At 42.3% G+C, this 23,161-nt stretch overlaps 1 long non-coding RNA gene across 2 annotated transcripts; it reads right to left on the reverse strand.

Annotated features, from left to right (window-relative positions):
• Positions 1-1,416: 1,416 nt before the first annotated feature.
• On the reverse strand, positions 1,417-22,922 carry LOC133266504 (uncharacterized). 2 transcript variants are annotated; one of them, XR_009742430.1, is made up of 3 exons: positions 21,159-22,922; positions 18,574-18,685; positions 1,417-1,632 (listed from the first exon to the last, which is right to left on the reverse strand). It is a non-coding gene; the product is annotated as an uncharacterized LOC133266504 (long non-coding RNA). The 2 variants fall into 2 exon arrangements; XR_009742429.1 differs by lacking the exon at positions 1,417-1,632 and adding an exon at positions 9,378-10,064 and having other exon boundaries at positions 21,159-22,919.
• Between the last annotated feature and the right edge of the window lie 239 nt (positions 22,923-23,161).

Below are 23,161 nucleotides of genomic sequence, written 5' to 3' on the forward strand. Positions count from 1 at the left end.
GTATTAGTTGGCACCCAGGCTCGGCTTGTCTGCCAGCAACTGCTAAAGGAACAGATGTAGTGTCTGCGAGAGGGAGAAACGGGAGAACATCAGAACTCATGGGGAGTTTTTGGAAAATCTCTACAACTGTTCAGTGTGATGTTTTGTCTCAGGGAAGCTCCAGGGATGGAGTGGGATCTATGTTCTACCCACACCAGGTGCAGGGATGTTTCTTACTGAAGGTGGTGAGGGTCATTCGTTGTGGTATGATGTTATATGCATAGGGTAATGGTTCTTAGTTCATCACAGCCTTCCACTGTGTGCACATCCATGATGACAAAACCAGCAATACAACAAACTGTACTTTTCCCTGAGATCCTGACCGGGAGGAGTTGTTTGAATCTTGCACAAAAGCATTGAGTCAGTTGAAGCAAGAATATTTTAAGTGACTCCATCCCCAAAAAAATTAGCTGTAGCAAGATAAGACTTCTGCTGAAAGTAATAGTGGAGATCTTGGCTCCTCTGTGGGCCACAACTGTCCTTCACAGCCTTGTTACAAGTGTGACAGGGTGAGACAAATCCTAACAGAGAGCAGCTTTTAAGGCTCAGGGCAGCAGGTGGTATCCCACCATAACATTTAATTTATAGCTCTGGCATGGACTTAGGTGACTTTGAACAGGATGTTTGAGGCACCCAGCTGTGTTCTGTGTGCCTGGAAGAGTGCCTGTGTGCTCAGGTCTCTGGTATTAGATCTGAAAAAGAACATGAAGAACCAGGAATGTGAGTTGTGTAGCTGAATCAATACCTGAAATCCCTGACCAGCTGCACCTAGCACTGAAATCTGGAGAGAGAGTGTAGGGACAGGACAAGGGGTAAGGGCTTTAAGCTGACAGAGGGAAGATTTAGATTAAGCGTGAGGAAGAAATTCTATACTATGAGGGTGATGAGACATTGGAACAGGTATGGCCCATCCCTACAAGTGTTCAAGGCCAGGTTGGATGGGGCTTTGAGCAGCTTTGTCCAGTGGAAGGTATCTTGCCAATGCAGGGGGTTGGAACTGGATGAGCTTTAAGGACCCTTCCAAAGCAGACCTTTCAATGAGTCTATGATGATTCTATGGGATCCTCTGTCCCCAGCAGCAGGATGTCACCCCTGCTGTCATTCACTGCTCCCTCCTGGTGCTGCCTCATGGCTCATTGCACAGACCTCTCAGCCAGTCGTTTGCCACCAGAGCACTAAACTTATTCAGTAGTTGCAAATCTTCAGGAAAAGCAGAAGTCTTCCTCCCATTTCCAGAAGTAACAGGTTTCCAGCCTTCACTGTCATTGGAGTCTCCATTTTGCAACCCAGTAAGCACAGACTATGCCTGTCCCTCCTTCAGTACAGCTGGAGAGTCAGGCTCTCTTTGTATCCAGGTGTCAGAGGGGATCTGGTCAATCTCCTAGTCACCATCCCTGATGCTGCATTGTCTGCTGCCTCCTGCAGTGACACTGATCCTTCATCAGCACACACCTGCAGATAGGGAGCCCATCTCTCCTGGCCCTAGCAAGAAGCCCCAGGAACTTCTTGCTGTCTGAGACCTGCAGAGCTGCATCCTTCTTGTGGTGAGTTAACTTTGGCTAAGGGCCCAGACTCCCTGCTCATCCTGTCATCCTAGTGATGGAGAAAATGAGATGGAAGAGCTCATGGGTCAAGATAAAGACTGGGAGATCACTTACCAAATTGCCGTCATGGGCAAAACACACTCAACAGGGAAAGTTAAATTTACTGTCAATCACAATGGATTTGAATGGTGAGAATGATAGAAAAAATGAATTGTTTCCTCCCACTTTCCCCATGCAGGGGTGCGGATGGGGTTGCAGTCATCCCACTATAGCCCCTCTTGGCCACTGCTCCCTCCTCACCTGTCCCTCTGCTCCAGTGCGGGCCCTTCCCTGGCTGCATCCTTAAGGACAACCTGCTCCTGTGGGGTCTCTCTGGGACTAAGGGGATCCCTGCTCCAAGCCTGCAGCGCATCCTGCCCTCCTCCTCCTCCTCTGCCCTCCCTTGGGGTCCCTCTGCTGCTGCTCCCTCCTTGACTTCTCCTCTGCTCTATAGAGCTTACTAGAAGGGTTTGGAGCTTGGTAGAAACTCATGTCAATGAGACTCATTTGTCTCACTCTGGGTCACCAAGGACTGGTCAGTCCCTGTCTTGGAACCAGATTTGTTGCTTGTATCAAGTTCGTCAGTGGAAATTAACTGGGACTGTAATCAAGTTAATTGAGGATCATATACAAATCTGACCTCTCTCTAACTTTTCCTTGCTCCTGAGCTGCTTTTGTCCTATTCAGACAAGCATTCTGGGACAAGCTCTGTTCTTTCTGTACAGTAGTTAGTGCAATGAGGTCTCAAGCGTTTTATAGAGTATTAATCAAGTCAATCACCAGAGGGTAGAGGAAATGAAATGAACATGTTCTAGACCATGAAGTAGATGACTCACGGCACTGGAAAAGGTTTAATTGAGCAAAACAGGTACACAAGCGTACCTGGCTCACCATAGGTATTACATAGAGGAAGATGCGCCTCTGGAGAGAAGGATCAAGGCACTTGACAGCACACAGACAAATGTGTGCAATGTCTGTAGAGAATAGGTCTCCATACACATCTCCCATGGGAGTCAGCTGGCAGCACTCTACAATGCTTTCACTAGACCTGTTGGCCATGTCCAATGGGAAAATGATGCTCTGCTGGGAACCTCAGCACTGCTTACACAGTGAGGAGCATATCCTTGAAAGCCAAAGGTCTCTATGGAAACACCTTTGATTTTTGTCCTCTTTGTGTTTTCTGTGCTCTTGTTCCTCAGCTCATTGAGAAAGCAACATACTTATGAAAAGGCAAATGTATTGTTATGGGGCAGACTGGTGTGCACACCTGGCTGTCGTGTTCTGTGCTACAACCTGCCTCCTGGAGCTGGGTTCTTCAGCCTTCACTGCAAACTGAAGAAATGAGATATCTATGCCCAGACTCTCAGAGTATTGGGGAGCTCAAGTGTTTACCTGGAAACTGGTTTCAAACCTCTGCTCTGCCTAATCCAGAGCATGGTCTTGAACACAGAATTTGAGCAAATGCTTTAAGCAGGTCTTTGGGCCAGAGCCATGTGTATTCTCTTGATTGATGAACGTTTGACCCATCATAGCAGGAAAACACTACCAGCAGTGAGCAAAAACCTTCCATCTTCAAGTAGTTGACAGTCTTGGAGTTACAGTCTGTCCTTTAACTTCTCTGGAGGAGTGGGACACCAAGGCATCAGCTCTTCCAGCAATTCAGGATGTTCAATGCCAGCAAAAGGCCTTATCTCTTCTATGTGATATGCAGAGCACCACAGCTCTAAGTAAGCCAAGGAGACCAAGTCTCCTTGGACTGTTGTCTCTTTAGTATCTGTTTAAGCTACTTTTTCAAGTGGCCAAAGTGCCCACAGCTCCTGGGCATGCATACGTGCATGCAAGATGATGTTTGGAGGTGTTGAGCCAAAACTCTGAGGTCCAGGAAGCTTAGGGCTTAGCTACCTTAAATGTCAATGGATCAGAGTTTAGTTGGTTTTATTTTCTGATTATCCCTAAGGATAAAATAGTTTATTCTTTCCATGCACAGCTCTGCATTTGCCCGCCTTCAATAGGCCCTAATGCAGGTTTACGTGTTTACAGCCCTTGCATGCCCAGATGCATCTCGGATCCACAAGTCTCATGAGTTCCCATCATATTAATTAATTATGCTACAATGCACAGGAAAAAAAAGCCATTAAACTTAAGTTATTAAATTAAAATGTTACTGCAGAAATTCAATAGCAACTTATAGCCCACAAGAAGTGACTATGAAGAGAAAAAACACCATTTGCAGGTGAGGTGGCACTTGGAGCACCTTATTGTATTCATGGGGAGGAGGTGCTGACCCCCACAGAGAAGCTGCAATTACAATGAGTCTCTTTTCCAGGAAAAAGCAGTTATCCCAATACATTTCTGATGGAAGCTGAGGTACTAAATAAGATGCTAGCAGGGTATAAATAATGAGGTGGAACACGGCTGTGTGTTGGAACCGAGCCACTAGAGCAAGATAATGGCAAAGGCTCAAGCTTAACTTACTTTGCACAGTTCCTGTGGGAAAAGGGGTGGGAGGATAATGCCACATGGAAAGCTGATTCCTCAACTTGTAGTGAGTAACATAACCCCGTAGCCCTGCTTCTCTTTGTTCGGAGCCGGAACAAGCAGAGTTGGATTATTGCGGAGGTCTAGCCCTAGGTGCAAGGCTAGATTCCAGCTGAATGTGCTCCCAAAATCTAAACATACAAAGGCCGTTTCTGGCTTCAGATAACTAAACCCATGCTGAGAAAGGGAAGAAGCTGCTGAATGCATGGGCCTAGATTCATCAAAGAATTTAATCAATGTCCCACTGAAAAGGGATTTGAACTATGCATGACTGCTCTGATAGTATGAGACTATCAAGAGTATACATTATTTGATATTTATGGTGGTTTCTTGTTACTGTGCAAGGTATAACTCATATTTCTAATTAAACATTTTAATATAACACAGCTTGTAAGTGTCTCATGGTACAGCCTGGTAAGGATACAAGATCGGGTTTTTAAAAGGAGCAGTGATTTTTTAAACACCAACACCAATGGTTTTCAACATGATTCTGCTTTGCCTTTCCCCTCTGCCGCAAAACTTACAGCAAAAATTCCTAACAGGAACATCAGTCAATTTATGCGCCATTGTACAGCAGTGTGTTTTGTGGCAGATTTGCTTAAATATCTTTCACTGAGATAAAGGAACTGCAAAGAAAAATGGCACTATTGTGAATTTTCCCTGTTTTGTAACTCTGTATGGCCAGATTTACAGATTGCTGAAATGCTTTACTCCTTTGATTAAAGGACAAAGAATTAAGTGAACTTTTCTACTGAATTCAGTGGGGGAAAATAATCAGTAATAATCATGTTTCATTTTAAAGCACATAATTAACTGACCTGGTCTCTCACAAGCTAAATCTAAAGCCCAGTGACATCAAAAGAAAGCTTCCCATTGACAGTTGATCAGGGATGTATGACTGTGTAGCTGATCATTGGCGAATTGCTGCGGAGAAATGACTTTTTGAAATCAGATGGCAGCTAATGCCTTATAACTACTACAGCAATATTGCATGGCATTCCCCTTACAACAAATTGGGTACATGAGAGCACTCGGTTTCTTGCTGCCTGAAAGGCTGAGGGTTTTTTGAAGTCTCTGATGAGCCTGTCATCTCCTCCCCAACCATGGTAAAAAGGGACATCCCTTCACAGCCTGCATTAGAAACCAGATATCCCACACAGTCACATTTATAGACCACAGATGTCCATAATGAATGTAACATATTTAATGTTCCAGTTGTCCCATAATGTGCCATAATGAGGAATGAAGAGCTAGGGCTGGAAGGCAGCCCTGGCCACCAAGTAGCCCCTATATCCTAGGGATATCATGGGTTTCATCTTGAAACTTACTCCTTTAGCTTGCATCCAAAGTGCTCCCAGACACTGAGGAATAAAAATAAACCCTCTGTTCTCCACTCAATTACGGCTTTTCTTAGATTCATATCTAATTACTCTGACCAGCAGTTTTCCTCAGGGTATCATTATTAGGTCTCCCTTAGCCTCCTTTTGCAGTCACTTCCCCTCCATTGAGCTGATGGTTTCTGCAGCTTTAAAAGGTCTATCCACAGGCTTTGCTTTAGCTCAGCAGCTTCCACCTTCTTCTCCCGGGGCAACAGCAGGGTTAACTCACAGCTCAGTAGCTCTGACAGAGCTATTGGAACAGTAGCATTGTCTCTGGAATAAAAAGCATGATGAAAAAAAAAAAAGAGGGTCTTCACATAATACAGAGATTATCAGAATGTCTCTATTCACTTTCTACATGGAGACCAGGAATATTTCTTTGCTGTTCTCTAGGGCTCTTTCACCCATAAGAGTCTTGAGCCTGCAGCACACAGCCCCTCTTCTGAGTCAAGCTGGTGTTGCTGTAAAACTTCTAGTCCTCTCCCTGCCACCTTCTTGAACCACAACAAATCAATATGTTTCCTCTGGAGCTAAAGTTTCTGATGTCTAGGAAACTGCAGTTCCTTTAGTGAATGTACTTCCTTGCCTGACCCATTTAACTGTGAATATAATTGGTAAGCAGAACCTGCAGAAGATACATAAATTCATAACATTTATGAACAGTCTGTAAATGCTGCAGATGCCCACAGCATCTGTCCCTTTGCATCTGATAGACCTTGAATAATCCATGACATTGCAACTGTCACAAGTGGTCTCATGATAAATTTTTTTAGCCTGATTTCTTAAAGGTATGAGGCTAAGCCACTCTGATGAGTGGAGCTGTTGCTGATGTATGTGCACTCTGCCTGGGATTTCAGCTCTGCTTTTGGGAGAGGGGTAGATGAGGAATCACCATCCAGCATAAGCACTTACCTTGCTCACTGCTGAACTGGGGACTCTCAGCCTCACAGTCTTGCAGGTTCCCCCACACAGATACTACTGTTTAGGCATGGGGATCTGTGCCAGCATCCCACTCCTGCATCCTCCCTGTGTGATAGAGATGCTTGTTAGCTGTTGCTACATATTGCTGGAATAGGCTGCAGTTAAAGTGACTATGAAGAACACTTCAGAGTTCTTGTTTTCTCATGAGAAATTGTCGTTCAAGTTATAAACACCTCTTGAAGATACTTGCAGAAATATGCCACAGGGAAATAGCAGATGATAACATTGCAAAGCAGTGGTATCATCTCTGTCAAGACCTTCAAAGCAGATGTCCTTTCTTGGCTTTTTGGGCTGCTTTGTTCCAGAGATGGCAAGGGGTTGAAATAATTTTTTTGCAAGCTTTTGATGGCCTATGAAATAATCTTCTTTTTGTGTCTTTAAGCAGCTGATGTATCTCAATGTGTTAAGCTTGTGAACACTACTATTGGCCTGGTAGCTTGTAACTTTACATTGCACAAGAATCAAGAAGCCAACTGAATTTGCTCATTTTCATTGCAGGAGAGTACTTTGTGAGCCTAATGTTAGGTGGGGAAATGATAAACCTAGTGTGACAGGGTTCTGTATCTATGAAAAAGTACAGACTTCTCTCAGAAAGAATCCACTTGCCCAAACAAGACTCCCTGAAAGCCAGCCTGTGTTTAGGGGCTTCAACCAGAAACAAACCCCAGTTTGCTAGACTTCAGCTTCCCACACAGATAAAACCTATGGCTCAGACGTGGTGACCACTTACTCAGGAAAATTTTTACATCACCCTAACATGGTGTCATTTGATAAACTAGTATCACCTCTACTAAAATCACAAACAAACTAACTGCCAAAAGCAAAGACAACCGTAGGAGAAATTAGAGCTCAACACAAGGGTTATAAATGAAGTTTGCCAGGGCTGGATTTTTTTCTCTCCCTGATATAATGAGATCAGAGACCTCCATATTCTCTTCTGAATCAGAGATTTATGCACACAAATGGTCTATGTGTCTTCTACATGGTTTCGGTTTCTTATTATACCACACTGCTTCGCCCTCAAAATAATGGAACAATTCCTGCTTGTCTGCTAATTAAGTGTAAAGTTGTCTGAATCTCTTTATTAACACAATTTTAATGTGCTGATTGAATGGAATATATTATGTTTCCACTTGCTTCTGAGTTTACCAGACAGATTTTGCTATATTTGTACTGTAATCTCTCCTGCTTCTCTACAGATGAAAAGGAAAGGCCCAGCCTACTGCTTATACATAACATCAGTTTGTCAAGCATTATGTGCATCCCCTGGGATCAGTGGAACTATGAAATTGTATCATTATCATTGCCTGCTGCAGTACTGAACCACCAAGCAGGGCCTGATAGAGTATGCATGCATGTTTGTGCAATGACATTTTTAAGCCATGGTTTGCCTTTTCATTTCTTTACCTCCTGCATACTAAACCAGCCCCAAAGTATTCCAGGCTGGTGCCCAGAACCAGAAGTTCCTTCTCCTTTTCAAACAAGGATTTTTTCAGGTATTTGAGCTATTTCACCCAAGCCCATTATTTACAGATAGGAGAACTGCTGCTTTTTGCTTAGACACATTCACAGCTTCTGAAGAGAGAGGCAGACTTGCAGACTGCTGTGAAGTGATTTGGGTTTCAACCTTTGTCTCCACAGCACGCCTTTGAAAAACAGGTCTCTTGCAGGCGCAGAGTTTGGCTCTGCAAACAACTGAAATGTGCATATAAAGATAAAGTGCAACAGAGCAGAGTCATGGCTTTACAGTATCAAGGTCTTACTTAAAAATGCGGATAAACCTGGAAGATCTTCATTTTAGGCAAATTTAATTCTTTCCACTTTGTTACAGGAAAACAAATTTCAGCTCTAAGTAGGCACCAATCTGACAGGAAATTCGTAAGCCTATTAGAGAGGGAAGTGCACTTGAAAGAACACCCTTTGACACTGAGGAAGTTACTGCTTCTTTGTAAGCCAGCACCTTAAAATGCTCTGACATCAGAAGTAAATGAACGATCAAGCGATAAAGCCTCGTCTCAGTGTTTGCTGTTGCTCCAGCTCTGCCTCACCAGGCTGTTTTGCTCCCTGTTGGTCCTTAGGGGTTGGACAGAGAGCTGGCACCAGGGGAACTCTGTTGACGCTTGCAGCTCCTGACAGGGCACGACAGTGCTTTTGGACTCAGCCCTAAACAAACAGTGGTGTCAAACTTTTCAGTCCTGCAGGGAAGTCACCATGATGCAGCCAGCCATGCTAGGCTAGGTAGGATTAACTCTTCCTAAGGCAAGGCATTTTCCTCTTCTCTGTTGTCCAAGTCTGAGCAGAGGGCTCATTCAGCCACCTTCCATTAGCTCGGTAACCAGAAAAGCAAAGTGCTCTGACAAGATGTGGTTGTGGAGGATGTGAGAGGTTTCAAATCCCTCGTGCACTTTTGCAGAAGCGTGAAGGTTAAAGCAATGTTAACATTTAAAGTGTAAGGAAGCAGACTGAGGAAGCACAGTCCCAGCAGCCTGGCAGCTCTATTGGTTTCCTATATATCCTGTACAGGCGAACACTGTGGCAGGCTGAAATGCTGTTATGAAATATGAAAACAGGGCGATTGATCACATTGTATTATGAAAAGTAATTTGAAAGAATTTCATGAATTTGTACAAAACTTGTGGTTCGTATTTTTAAACTATATTATTATTTAGCTCCTGGAAAACAAGAAATGTAATGCCAGTAAGTGATGCGTAATGTTAGCATGGGAAAGAGAGCTCCTGAATGAGAAAAAGGGGGTGTGGTATTTTTGCGGAAACATTGTTTGAATTTGTGCATGTTTTGCCCATTTTTCCAGGGGGGAATGATGGTAATTTCCCCGCCACTCTTAGGACTGTTATTGTAGAATACTGCAGTTAAGATTTTGTGATTTAATAAGGAAGCCCACCTACGACTGGGGTGAAATATCTGTTGCAGATTTTAAATTTTTGTGTTAGCAAAAAATCTTTTGCAAATTTGAGGAAAAGATGATGAAACTGAACTGCAAGAATTTAATTTGCCATTTGCAGGTCTTTATTCTCTTTGGCTGCAAATGAGCCATCTACTAAGGCTCATGCAAAACGAAGAGATAGAAAACATGAGTCATTGTCTCTGGTATGCAGAAGGAAAATGAATGAAGTTTGCGATCTGGACATTGATCTCTAGCAGCCATTTTTGCCTTAGATAAATCTCCAGAAGTCTGATATCCTTTTAGACTCAGTGATAACTAGCACAAACTGTTTGGTTAACAAACAGGGCATTTTCCAAATAATGCTGAGTGGGATTTCCACTCAAGCACTGAAATACACTTCAGTATCTCTGATGGGAAAACGAAACACAGCATAGCAAAACACAGGTGGTATGTTCTAATAGAGGCCAAACAGAAGCTACCACTACAAGGAAAGGGCACTTGGAAGATGCGGTTATTTATTGACAGCAGCATTCACTATTCCATCTCTGTGTGTCAAAAATTCTACAGTGATGTGAGCTAAATGCAACACAATCTTGAAGTTGAGATTTTCTTCTTTCCAGTTCCCTGCAGAAGGAGCATCTGCAAATTGGAAAGTGGAATGGGGAGCAAATAAGAAACAGAACTGTACAAAGAAACAAAGGTTTGGTTTGAGGAAGTGTCAGGCCTGTCCTCCACAGCAGGCCAGTGGCTGCATGGAAATGTGACCATGGATAACATAAGCAGCAGTGCCATTTGTACATAGAAATTACTTCTGTGTTCATGTGAGATCAAGAAGCAATTCCATCACTCAGATCTGAAGGGAATTGTGCTGTCTCAGCTGAGCATTAAAAGTTATGAAATTCAAAACAATTTACATGACTAAAACTTGACAGAACTGAAATGCTCATCAATAGGTATTGTCACAAAGGTAGCAGGTTCTGAATAACAAGCTGAGTGCTATAAATAAGGAGCGGAGAGGTAAGTGCTTTTTTCAGCCTCTTGCACTGAACTCCTTGGGTTGTAGATAGCTGTGAGAAATTCTGCTTCAGGGACCAGGCAAAGGGGATGACAATAAACCCCTTATTTTCATGTGCCAATTGGTCACTAAATGCAATTATGCTTTTCCTGTTCTTCTACAGAGATACACTGTCACAACAGCTTTACCAACAGGTAGGCACTGTCATTTAGTTTAGGCAATATTGTTCAATACAGTCTTCCTATATTAAATAATAACACCCACTGGCAGAACTGGGAAAATGTTCCTCCTTCTCAAAGAAGCAGTAATCTCAGATGCAGCCTTTGAATGAAGAAAATGTTGCAACTGGTGAAGTAGAAAGAGCATTTATGTGCCCCATTGTGTACCCAGGGTCACTGTGCCTGGGTAAAGACAAACCACTTTCTGCAGCTGGGCTTTTCCAAAGTGGGCAAGAACTAGTGTGGACTGGCTGGAGTTGAGCGGAGGTTTGGGTAGGGTGAATTCAACTGTTTTGACTCAAATGTGCAGCCTGGACCCGCAGGCATGAGAGCCACTTTAGTGGAGAAGATAAGAAGTGTTCTATGCGGACTTCAGTCTAGCATCTCCTCCTGTCACCACAACACCCCCAGATTAAGTCCAGAGATATCTTAAACAGCTTTAAAGACAGAACTGAATTGGAATAGTTTGAATTATGATCAAAAATACAGTATATAATATATGGTTTTATGAAGCAAAAAGGCTTCCTGAATTTCTATTAACTTTTTTATCTCTGCTAGCAAAAGGAGTTGTTGACTTGAGAAATGCATATTCTCACACAGCAGTACTGTGTATATATCTGAGACTGTAAAAGTGAAAGCAACTGGACACTGATTGGTAATAAAGGTGAAAGTACACAGTTCATTCTTGTTGCTCACAGTGGAAGAAAGAGCAAAGCAAACAGGATTAAAATCCAAGTTAATTAAATTCCAAATACCTTTCAGTGTAATAAGTTACAATGGTATTAGTAGCACAAGCTAGGAAATTTATTACTAAAAATAGCATTTTTTCAGCCTCCCTAGGTATTCTCTGTACTTAGTAAAGAGGGGCGAGCACATCCAGAGGGCGTTTCAGATCATAGGAGAACTGAATTATTTTCTCATATGTACTCAATCTCTTTCTTACTCTCCCTATAAATATATATGTACACAGACACACAGAGGCACACACACACAAGGGAAGATTTATATGTCTACACACACATATGTCTCTGTGAGTATCTAAGTTACACACACATTTGCCTGTGTACACAAGCATGTGTGCAGCTGTCAACAGTCCCCAGCAAGCTGCACTCCGAACACAGGACCCTTCCCTACATTTACACAGGATAAATCCAAGTATGGAAGTTTGACAGAGCAAATTATGATTCTAAGTTTCCACTGTTTTTACAACTGTTGCACAAAGGAGTTTGTTCTGACTTTCTCTGGTTTACTTCATATCAGCGTTAAGGCTTTGAGAATAAAGCATATCAGAATAATATATACGTGGCTTTAAACAGAAGCTGGTAGTTAAAGAATTAATACATGATTCAGCAAACTAAATATCATACCTGAGAGATATGTAGTCACATCTTCAGCTCATGTAAATTGCAGAGCTCCCAAGACCTCAGCCCTCCACAGACCAGTTGAGGAACCTGTCCTTGATCAGAACCTGGATCTGCCTGTGCGCCCCTGTGGGACCATTTTCATGGGTTGTTCTGCAATGCCCTGGGACCAGACGGATCTCTCTGACCTGGAGGTGGCTGCACTTCAGCTCTGAGCATGCTGTGGAAACTAAACTCTGCAGCTACCAATGTAAAATGCATGAATGTTACTGAGCAGCATGCACCCTGATCAGTGCTCAGGGAAGAAGACTTGGCCTCTCACATGCAGGAGAACAGTATTTTAACTCTTGTTTGGAGGTCACTGCAAGAACTATGACAGAGAGTAAATATATATCTTTCTAAATGCTGACTACAGAGAAGCTTGGGCAGAAGCTACTCCATCTCAGTCAGACACAAAACATTTTAGCTTGTAGTAGCATTGTGGTTATCATAATGTGACTGTTACCACTGTGTTCCATGATCTTTCAAGATTTTTAAATATAACTGGAGATAAACAGGTAAACTCTGTGTCTGCAGTTCTTCCCCGTGTAAGAAATACCATGAACATCAACAATTGCTGGGCTTATCTTACTGCAAATACTTACTCAAGTTACCTAATGCCGCTCACAGGTTTTACGGGGATTCCTGGTGTTGGCTGAGATTCTTGAGTAAAAAGCTCTGTAACTGCATAATGTTTTACCCCAATAAGAGTGATTAATACTGTTATTAATGATTGCTGTCTTCTTCTCATGTTCTAACTAAAAATCCAAAGCTGGTGGCTAAAGGAGGACACCAAATATTAGGTGACGCACGTATCACTGAACTGCCAGCTCCACATCCTGAGCATGGTCCCTAGTTTGCATGTGGCAGCCAGTCATTTTTAGGCATCTCAGACTACATTTACTGTGACTGTAACAGAGAGCCTGAATACAAGAAATCCACAGCAGCACTGGCCAAATCAACCCTTCATCCTTTCATATGAACATGACTGCTGGGCCTCACTGATGACGTCCAGTCCTCCATTTAGTAAGTCACTTAAAGAACAAAGGTGACTTTCTAATACCTTCTACCTACCAAATATTGGACCTTAGGTAGATATTATTTCCCCTAATTGTAGTTGCAGTGCTCTTCATTCTTGAAATACACTCCAACAGAAGGAGACAGCTCTAGGTTTTTAAGCACATACTCGCTTTGATTTACTGCAGGGTAAGCCTATATGGAAATCTATAGACACCACAGCTTTCACCCATGTCCTTTCTATGTTGAGGACATGTTCCATGTCCTTTTTATGTTGCGGACACCAGAACTGCACACATTACTCCAGGTGAGGTTTCACAAGAGCAGAGTAGAGGGGCAGGATCACCTCCTTCAACCTGCTGGTCACGATCCTTTTGATGCAGCCCAGGATACGGTTGGCTTTCTGGGCTGTGAGCACACACTGCAGCCGGCTCATGTTCATTTTCTCATCAACCAGCACCCCCAAGTCCTTCTCCACAGGGCTGCTCTGAATCTCTTCTCTGCCCAACCTGTAGCTGTGCCTGGGATTGCTCCGACCCAGGGGTAGGACCTTGCACTTGGCATGGTTAAAACTCATGAGGTTGGCATCAGCCCACCTCACAAGCGTGTCAAGGTCCCTCTGGATGGCATTCCTTCCCTCCAGCGTATCAACCGAACCACACAGCTTGGTGTCATCGGCAAACTTGCTGAGGGCGCACTCAATCCCACTGTCCATGTCAGCAACAAAGATGTTGAGCAAGACCGGTCCCAACACCGATCCCTGAGGGACACCACTCGTTACTGGTCTCCAGCCGGACATTGAGCCATTGACCACAACTCTTTGCGTGCGCCCATCCAGCCAGTTCTTTATCCACCGAGTGGTCCATCCATCAAATTGATGTCTATCCAATTTAGAGACAAGGATGTCGTGTGGGACAGTGTCGAACGCTTTGCACAAGTCCAGGTAGATGACATCAACTGCTCTACCCCTGTCCATCAGTTCTGTGGCCCCGTCATAGAAGGCCACCAAATTGGTCAGGCAGGATTTCCCCTTAGTGAAGCCATGCTGGCTGTCACCAAGCACCTTGTTGATTTTCATGTGCCTTAGCATGCCTTCCAGGAGAATCTGCTCCAAGATTTTGCCAGGCACAGAGGTGACACTGACTCGTCTGTAATTCCCTGGGTCATCCATTTTCCCCTACTTGAAAATGGGGCTTATATTTCCCTTTTTCCAGTCATTGGGAACTTCACCTGATTGCCAGGATTTTTTAAATTTGATGGCCAGTGGCTTAGCAACTTCATTTGCCAGCTCCTTCAGGACCTGATGGATTTCATCAGGTCCCATGGTTCAGGTTCTTAAGATGGTCTCGAACCAGATCCTCTCCTACAGTTGGCCTACAGTCACACTGTTCCTGCATCTGCCTTCCAAGACTTGGGTGGTGTGGGTAGAGCATTTGCCAGTGAAAACTGAAGCAAAGAAGTCATTAAGAACCTCAGCTTTCTCCATATCCAGGGTAGCCAGTTCTTCTGATAGCTGCCGGAGAGGGTACACATTGTCCCTAGTCTGCCTTTTATTCGCAATGTACCTGTAGACACCTCTGAAATTAGGAAGAGCTTTAAAAATAACCAAAATGTACTGCACAGATGGTAAAAACTCTAAGAAAGCAAAGGTTTACTGAGCATATCTAAGCTGAGATGGCTTGATGAATACATCATGAGCTGACAGCCTAAGTGGCTTATCTCTGTGTCACTAGTGAGTTACTTGTCTGTTAACTCCTGCATTCTGTAGAGCTGGTTTCATGTGTTTCCCTCTGTCTTTATTAATGTTCCAAACTCATTGCTGGAGTATTTCAGTTTGTCCAAACTTGATCCATTTTCACTCTATTGTCACTAATTTATTCCTCTAGCTCATTAGCACCTTTGCATTGTTGATGATATTTTTTCTTCTCCCTCTGCAGGTAAACCAGTTTCTAGGGGGCATAGAGATGTTAGTCCAGCACATAAACATGATCTGGCATGCAGTGGTCCTCAGTGGCTGTAACCCATGAAAGCTAGTAGTGGAGATAGTGAACTGGATGTTCTATCAAGGCAGCAGCAATGGGTGGTCATAATAAGCCAAAATAAAAGAATGTAGACACTCACCAACCGTGTAGATGACCTTTAAAGGTCCCTTCCAACCCAACCTGCTTAATGATTCTATAACGTGAGATGGCCTTTCTTTGTGCTACCTCATCCTTCTTCCTTAAACTGCTCATAACCTACTGTATCACTCATCAGCCCATCTCAAAACCTGCCTTTCCTCTTGATTTAGACTTCAGTTCTTGATTCTTCCACCCACGTCTGTGTTAATTTTCCTCCTTCATGTTGAACTGAGAGCAGATCAAGGGCTGTTATTCTGCTCAGTTTAATCTCTGAGCAGAAAATGTACAGAAAAAACAATTCCAGAAACTCACTGATTAGTCAGCAGAACCACAGACTTGGTAACTGCCAGGCAGAAAACACCTATAGAACTGCACCCACACATGCCAGGCAATGACAGTAGCCACAAACAGATCCTGTAACCAAGAAGTTTTTCAGCCCTGCAGGTAAAGTTTGAGTTGTGGTAGTCTCAAAATGGCTATGTAATTTTCTCAGCATCATGTTAAGCAGCACCATAAAAGAGGGCTGAGAAGCTATAGCTGTGTCTGTAGCAGGCTGTGGTGAATGCACTTTGCTGGGTGTCTTTAAATTTGGTGCCCCAATCTCATCTCCTCCACCTCCATGCATTCCCTGGGGGGGGGGGGGGGGGGGGGGCAGACGACACGAGACAGGACCATAAGTATCTTTGCATATAACGAATGTTAAAGACTTCTAACAAAGTCCATATTTGCTTTGGGTAGATAATCAGGATCCATACAGTAATTTTTTGTCATGTATTCTACATTACAGCTGATATCCTCCAAAAAATATGAGCAGTGGAGTATTCTATAGAGCTGGCTGATGGTTTCAGAAAGGAAGCTGAAGGGCACATTGCATTTAGCATGAAATGCCTTGCAAAAGTCCTGGCAAGGTGAAGGATTAAACTGAATGAAGTATCTGGCCAGAGATGTTTTTGAGGCATCAAATGACTGCTCAGTGCAAGTACTGTGCTCCATGGAAAAGTGCCAGATTTCAACACATGCACAATTTTATAACACATTCAAGCACAGGCATCACCAACCTCTCTCTTTAAAGAGCACATCCATGTTGAATCCTCATGAGGGATTTATATGCTTTCCTTTTTAATAATGCACAACCTTGTATCTTGTGCAGTCTCTAGGAAACATTGGCAACCTGCAGTCAGGAGAGGCAAGGGATTTTTTGGAGACAGCTGTTTTCACACATTTTTCTGCTCCTGTTCATGCTCTCCATACAGCTTCTGCTGTATGGGAAGCTGATACTCTAACTGATGTTATGTGTATGTTGCATAGCGCATGTGTACACTCTAAAGACACATTTACATGCATACACATGCTCATGCACACATGGGAGCAGACTAAAAGAATAGACTAGACTAGACTAGACTAGACTAGAACATAGTTGTGCATTTTTCTTGTCAGAATCAGTATTGAACCTTTTGTGGCGCAGGGTCTTGGCTTATTTCATTGATCTGTGGTGTCATTTGTAAAATAAAAGCACATATAATCACCTGGACACTCATCATGCCTCATCTATCAACTCTCCTTTTCAAGGGTATGGAACTTAATGACCATAGATATGCAGGATATGTAGGCGATATCTATAATTCTTGTATGTATGAATGTATGCCTACATATAAAGTGACAGATCTCCAACTGATATATTGATTAATAAACCAATACTGCTGTCTGTGATGAGGATAATCTCAACACAAGTAAAATTGTAATGAATCTTGTAATTGTGATGAATCTAATAAAAAAACAATAAACCATCGGCTCTGTAGATGCCGCTGAATCTCTCTTGATTCAGTGAATCGCTCGTCTGGTCTGTGATATAGTATGATGTACACAAGCCACGATAGCATGGTACATCATTAGTTAACATTTTAGGTGTAACTGTATAAACAGACAGAGTGGCAAAACAGGCTGACTAAAGCTGGACATTAAAGAACTAGCCTACTATAAATTCTGCATATGACCAGCAGTGCCTTACTTTTTGCATTTCTCCAGGTTTTTCTATCGTTCCATCTGTGAAGTTGACTTACCATGAGCCCAATCAGAAGTTCAGACTGAAAAGAAAATAACAGATATTTCACATTCCCCAAGCTGGATCCATTGTTTAAAAGAAACCTCATGATGCATATCCAGTGCTCACTTTGACCAGTGATAGATGAATACTGTTTGTTATTCATACAGAAATGAGATTAAATATTATCCCTTTTACATTCAGTCCAGGTAATTCAAGGAATGAAATTCTGTTTGGGAATAGAAGATAACACTTCATGAACAGGTTGATTAGAAAAAAGGAAGGTAGTGAAACATAGCAGATGTCTGAAAGCATACAGAAAGTTCAGAAGGTTAAAAAGGTCGAGCCCCTATTTTCTTGCAAATAGGATTATAAATAAAGATAAACAGAAAGCAATTTTCTCACTATGTGTGGCGGTAAAAGTTAACGCCCTATGATGTGCCTCATTGCAATCTCAGAAACCAGGAACCATATGTCCACAAGACTTGTAATGGATCTTAGCAGAATACTGAAAGCTCAAAGCTAGGCAGCATTGTAGACACCTTCAAATTTCGTAATAGAATAAGGGAGTTAAACAGGAGATTAATGCCAGAGATAAAAAGCAAAATGAACATGTACTTAGAAATGTCTTGGAGACCAATCATGCTTCAGTGCAGCTGTATGGTATTAGTGATGAAAGACTTCAAAGGCTTTATGTGACAGAGAGAAACAGAACTTGACCAAAAGATGCTGGATTAGCAATTCCACAAGCAGTAGTCAGAATTCAGGGACACACAGTCTGACTCAATAAACAAAGCAGAACACAAAACCATCTCTGAAGATCATGACTCCTGCCCTGGGTTCATTTTATATGAACTTGTAGATGCGAATTATCTACATGTAATACATCAATGTCAAGAGCAGGACCATAGCTGGTAGATGCTAACTAGCATCTGCCTTGGAGATGGTCTCCACCCTCAGAGAACACAGGGAAAGGGAAAAAATCAATTTTTGATTTCCGTGAGGAGAAAAGGCAGAGGCATTATACTGTATATGTACAATTTATTGTACATAAAAGCAACTGCAACCAACAAAGCAATGATGGAACTAATTAGTTCTAATGAGGCTCTAAAGGGGCTGCAGTTCCTTTCACTAGTAAACATTCCGATAAGCAGCACTAAGCTGAACCAGGCATCTATAGACACAGGTTTGTTTCAACCTAGGTGGAAGCTCTCCATGTGAATGCGTTGGTGTTCATTCCATCACAACAAAAAACCCAAAATCATACTATATCTGTTAATGGTGTCCTCAAGAAATCACAAACAAACAGTGGAAAAGGAAGAAACCAATTTACAAACATTTTCCATGTACCAAGCCTGGAGAATTCATGAGGAGAACAGCTCATGACCATCCAGTTCTGTAAGAATTACAGAGGTACAAGTCCATAAATCTGATAAACACTGCAGCCCCCTGGAAATGGAAGGTAAATGCCAAAAAAATAAAGAAGATGCAGTTGGGTGGATTTGATAACTGGGGTGAAGGAGCCTCCTGTGCAAATGCTACCTGGGGATTGTACCACTGGGTATCGTAAGAACCTGAAATTCTCCAGTGAAACAGGAAAGGTTCATTACAATTTTACTTGGGTTGGGATTATCCTCATCACAGACAGGATCCTGTGCACTTCCCCTCAGGCACCACACTACAGGTTCAACAAAAGGGCACATACATTGGTTCCTTCGCCACCTCACTCCCACCACAGCAAAGTCTCTTATATTAAATGATTACCGCAGGTTCATCAACATCTGAGGGAATATTTACCTCTAATATGGATACACAAGGCGAGTTTAAACCAATCCCTACAAAACTGGAGAGGGCTATATGGAAGGGAGTGCAGGAAATTATGTAAATCTTTCACTCAGATGAACTCCTGAAAGATTTACATGGAGCACCAATCTCACAGGAAAACTTTGGTTCACTCTTTTGTGATAGCTGGGAAAAGAAAACAAAAAGCATAAAGGTTTCAATCTAGATGGGGCCTTGAGTAAACTGGTCTAGTGGAAGGCCTGTGGCAGGGGGTTGAACTGGATGATCTTTAAGGTCCCTTCCAACCTAAACCACTCTGTGATTCTATGATGAATCAAATAATCCAAATTTTAAAGCCAGGGCAACAAGGTTATCTGTAGAACTCAAACATAACAGGCAGAAGTGAGAAAAATGTGCTTTCACATTTGAAATGAGGAGAAAGGGTGATGGTTTCAACAACCTCCATGACCTGTGAAAGCTCAGACAGATCTATGCTGCTGGAGACCAACCACGGTACTTGACACTGTGAGCAGTCTATGAGCATAAAGACTTTTGAACAACATGGCACATTCACATTTCCCAGTATCTTCCTAGAGCTGAAAATGATTAGTGAAACCCTGGCAACAAAACTAGTTCATTAGCTGTGCTCATTCCACACTACAGAACAGTTCCTTGAATTATGATTGGAGCGAGCACAGCTCAAGTGTTAATGTGAAAGAAGGTAAGAGTTCATTTGGATTTATCCATGCTGTGGAGGATGGGTAATATTATAGGAGCAAAATGCCAACTTTCTTGTTTAAAGTGGGTTTTAAAGTTTCAAGGCTTAGTGATGCAGAAGCTGCATATAAAAAAGCTGTCCTCACATCTTTCAGATCATGTCATTGAGTAAGACAGGCTAGGGACCTTTCTCTGGTCCTAGGAAGTAGAATAAGTAGTATTATAGAGTCTGCATCCACACAGCTAATTCCCCCATTCCAAGCCCCTGACCCCAGCACAAGATCTTCAAGCCCACAACAACTGGTCTATGTTGGCCCCAGATCAGGCCAGAGCAGTCTGCAGGCAACCACTAATTGGTGTGGGCAAAAGCTATGCTAAGAAGCATACAAATCATGTAGAGTATGGGTGTCTGCAGGACAGAGCACAGCCTTGTGTCATGACGCTGTTTTTCCTCTGAACATCGAGGTAGCTTTGGAGCCTCTTCAAGCTGTGATCACATTACAAGGAAAACAGGTTAGGGTTCATTCACTATATGGTATTTGAGGCCTCTGCAGAATGACTGTGGGCCAGTGCCAGAAGACTAGCGGAAGTACCTTGGATCCTTGACTGCAGGATGGCACCTGGGTTCTACATTGAAACTCTGTAGAGTCATTACTAGGGTTATCAGGATTAGTCAGCTGTTTGGTGGAGCAGAGCCTCCACCCTTGTTATTTCCTGTGTTTAGTATAACAGAAATTGCTCCCTATGTGCACAAGCACGTACATATCCACACACACCAGCCACATTTAGTGATGCAGCTAAGTAATTCACCATATTCTGCTGTGTTATATTGGAACTCTGGTCATTTCAGGCGCTCTTTTAAAGAAATTTCTGGATAGGGATGCGAATATTGACATGCAAGCAATAGTCCTGCAAATATTTAATTCACATTGATTGCTTTTTGTTCCTATTTCCAGAAAAAAAATATAAAGTTTGCTTCAGCTAAGTAGATGGCTATAAAATTTAGCATAACTACGTACAGTATTTTAGAACATCAATGATAATGTCTGGGTATGAAAGGAACTAGTTAGCAGGAAGTTAACAAGAAGTTTCTTGTATTTGATCAGAAGTTCCCTGAATCAAATGCAATGATGTATTTGCCTTTGTAGGACTGAATTTTGCTTTGGTAAAAGTTTTGATTTGAAATTAATCCTTGATTTAGGGAATCTGCAATGAATGCTGCAAACGGAAGTATCGGTGCTTGTACAGCCTCATTTCAGCAATGCTGGGGAAGGGAGCTGAATCAGGCTGTCCATGTAGAATGTCTACTCCTTCTTTCCAGGAAAAAAGAAAATTATACTTTAGTGTGATTACTGGCATCCTGAGTGAACTTCCAATTGAAGTAAGTTGTTCAGGAGCTTGTAGAACAAATAAATGTTCTTACCTGCAGCAAGTGCAGCAGAAAGCATATTTTAGATAACCCAGATGATAACAACCTGCACAGAAGCAGTTACCTGTTGCCTAAGGTGCCATGGGTACCAGCTCACTATTTGTAAACCAAAAAGTTCCAGTTGCTTATTCAGACAGTACCTGATCCACATGTGCCATTGCTTGCATAACCGTCAGCTTATTTGCAAGCCGAGGTTGCTGGAATACATAGCGTTTCATTTCAGTCACCGTTTCTTTTAGGAAATGCTCTGTTCCTGAAAATGGAGAGGACTCCATTTAATGATTAACCATCAAAATAGATTCCCGCTTTATAATCTCCTAGGGAAAGGGCAAATCACTTTGACCAGTATACTCTCAGAACAGCTCATTTCAAGAAAGGAAAATGAAAAAGAGAATTCTAATACTGCCATAGAAAATACAACCTGGAATATTTTATAGAAAGCCTCTGTTGTGTCAGAAATCCTTCTGTCCTCTGTATCTCAGGGTGTATCGCTTCCTACACAACAGCAGCTCTTTGCCTCCAGCAATTCCCTTCGTAGTTCTTTCAGGACTGGGAAACCTTGCCTGGTGAGATTGGTTTTCTTCCTCTAGGACATTTTGATATAGGAGTGTTGTTTTATGCATCTTTATTTCAATAAATAAAGTTGATTGTTGCTGTGTTTGCTTTTCTGGTTTCAGTATTTTTACTGTGTATAACAGATGGAGCTGCTAGCAACACAGAGAGATAAGGTTGCTTAACGTTTTTCATGATAAATCTCTGTGTTCAGTTGCTTATATCTCATTTTATCCACTTGGGCTAAAGCATTTCATGCTCTCTTCTTGCCCCAGATTGTTTTTTTTTCTCCCTGATTTTCAGCAAAAACTATTCTGTTATTTTCAAAAAAGAAATAAATATATTTCCTAATGTTAATTTTTGTTTTGTAGGGCTGTTGAATCTGGGACAAAGCTGTTGCATTTTGGTAGGAAGGTTGTGGTGAAGTGAATTAACAGGTTCACTAATTTTAATCCATGTGCCAATCTCACGAACAATAAAACCATTGTGAAAAATGCATGAGCCTTCCTTGTGTAGCACTGGCTTTTGAGCTCCCTGTTTTTAGAACAATTCATTTAAAGAAATAACTTTGAACTAGTACAACCACAGAAAATACCAAACAGAAATTTTCATATCCTTCCTCTGGAAGTTTCAGCTAGCATAGCCAGGTGCACACGCACTCATGGAGCAGATATACAGCCTTATTATATAAAGATATGCAGACACAAATATTTCAGTCAAAATGTTTCCTCCTCTGAAATAGTTGGAATATTTTCCTGTTGACTTTGCTGGGAAAAGCATTGTTTCCTTGGTGAAGCTCTCTGCAACCTTCATTTTAAGTAAAGTTATGCAGCTCAGGCTGCTCCTACGCAGAAAATGCAGCTCTTGCTTTCCCTGCTACCACATCCTCTGCACACACACCCGTGTGGCGGCAGCTCCTGCTCTTTGCTCAGCCATTTTCAGGCCCACACGGGCACTTGGATGTTGAGAATTACTCACTGCAGGAGCAGCTCTTTTCCGCACCGTTCAGCTGAGCACCTTTAGCACTAGCTGGTGAGAAAGCCTCCCTGGGCTGGCAGCGCTTTGTCCCTGAACAGCATGCGCTGCGACAGTGCCTGGGACATTAGCTGTATATGATATATATTTCTCTTGGAAATGAAGTTCCCCGCAGGGAACGGTCTCTTTAATAATGCCTTCCAAAAAAAGTAAACTAATCAATTAAGATTTGTCAAGCAATTACTCCAAGAATTGGTCTGCACAACTGAAATGAATCAATTAAAATAATTAGCCTTATGGTTTGTGTGTGTGCCTAATTGTTTAAACATTTACCATGTGCATTTTCAAGCTAAACTTAACTCGCTTCCACATAGAAACTCCTCCAGTGTAGGAGATTGTACTGCAAATTACAGAGTTCACATGTTTAATATATGTCAATATATTTTCAAGGACATTTACATAATATATGC

Source organism: Pezoporus flaviventris, unplaced genomic scaffold, assembly GCF_033815535.1.
Source record: "Pezoporus flaviventris isolate CSIRO_AGI_PZ_B2104156 unplaced genomic scaffold, CSIRO_AGI_Pfla_v1 ptg000007l, whole genome shotgun sequence".
In the NCBI taxonomy this organism is placed as follows: domain Eukaryota; kingdom Metazoa; phylum Chordata; class Aves; order Psittaciformes; family Psittacidae; genus Pezoporus; species Pezoporus flaviventris.